This window comes from Asparagus officinalis, chromosome 7 (assembly GCF_001876935.1).
Source record: "Asparagus officinalis chromosome 7, Aspof.V1, whole genome shotgun sequence".
NCBI classification, from domain to species: domain Eukaryota; kingdom Viridiplantae; phylum Streptophyta; class Magnoliopsida; order Asparagales; family Asparagaceae; genus Asparagus; species Asparagus officinalis.
Window position 1 is genome coordinate 41,599,098 of NC_033800.1, and position 1,745 is coordinate 41,600,842.

Consider the following 1,745-nt stretch of genomic DNA (forward strand, 5'->3'; position numbering starts at 1 on the left):
AGACGTTGAAAACACCAACGAAGATCTCGCCCCGTTTGATGCCAAAGTCGCATCGGGTGAGATTCCTCCTATTCCCAACCAGGTTGGAGCTGCTCTGGCCAACCCTTCTGCCGCAGAGGGCGTGGTGACTCTCTAGAAGAGAGCCCGCCAAAGGCAACGTTAACGCCTTGCGAAACAGTTCGCAAAGGCCATGGAGTCCGTTGACGGGATCCGCTACAACGCGGATCTGAAGAACAATCTGGGAATTCGCAAAAGCGATGGAGTCAACCGACGGAATCCGCTACAACGCGGATCTGAAGAACAGGAGAGGCAAACAGCCTCAACCACCGATGAATGGCAGTTCCTCCAAGCCGCCAACGAGCGAATGGGTCCGGGTCAAACGGAATCGTTCGACGCTTGAGGAGCGCATTCGCAAGCGCCGCGCAATGTCAGCGCATGCACGAGCTCAAGTCCAAGAGGTGGCCAAGAAGCCGCCATCAACCCGTAAAACTTGGAGACCGAAGTCTGAAGCGGCGATTCAGACTAAGGAGCAACAACTGCAGCCTCCGAAAGTTCAACCTCCGGCGAATCAATCCAGACCGCCGATGATTTCCACAACTGCTCCGGGAGATCCCGCAGGACCATCCCAGAAAAGGAAGTCAGTCTTGGAGCGCCTCGGTCCACTTCCCGAGGAGCGAAGCAAAATTCTAATCCAAGGACGTTTGGGCCCACTAAGAAAGCCCCGAACGAATCAACATGATGGGGGTCGCCACAACCCTCAATATGACGAGGAAATCAGGGCAACCAAGCGCACTACTTTGCGCATTGAAGTTCAGGAGCCCATCGAGAATTAGCGCCCACAAAGGCGCGTTTCGAGACGCGTGACTCTCGAAAGTCCGAAGAAGGTAATTCGCTCTCAGAAGGAAAACGTTATTGTCTGGTGATGACTATGACGTTATACCTGAGAAATCGTGCCGACACGCGATAGATTACCCAGACCTTCAAACCGATGAGTTGTACTATCGAGATGGGAGCACGAGGAAAATCAGAAAGAGGAGTCCTCGAGGATTAGAAACTCAATGCCCCTGTTCCAAGCTCATTCAGGCGGTATTGTCTGAGTACAGCTGCATTAGGATGGTCACCGAAAGAGTTTTAGTTTTCGAACGGCTCAGTACCGAAACGCCGAAACCAAGGCTTAGGCGTTTCCGACGAAGGAGAGCGGTAGTTGAAGATGGAGAATTCCCGAAGGTCACCACTAATATGACCAGCAAGGAGACATCGACACAGGTTAATCTCAAGTCGTTTCCGCAAGCATCCCGGCCTATGACCCGTCTACAGTCCGGAACCATCAAGCGAGCAACCTATGGTAGGGTTCGGATAAGACTCCCTTCAGAAGATGAAGAATCTGATGCCGGCTCCGTGGTTGCATCAGATAATACGGTATCCAGCGAGGGACAACCCCGCGAGGCACTTATGATAAGTGCGGAGCAAGTGGCCAAAATGCTTGAAGATGCCTTAGCTAAGCAGCAGGAAACCTTCAGGTTCGAAATGCAGATGGCCATGCAAAACATGAGAGAAATGCATGACCAGCAAATCCAAGCATTGACGAATCAGCAAGGCGAGCCAAGTCGCCGTAACCAGGTTGTTCAGGAAGAGGAGCACACGGATACGAATGAAGCTCACAATGCCAATAATCATCCCGTCAATGCAGGGGGTGGTAATGAGGATGCTAGTCGTAATGCCACACTTCCGCCTCAAAATCGTGC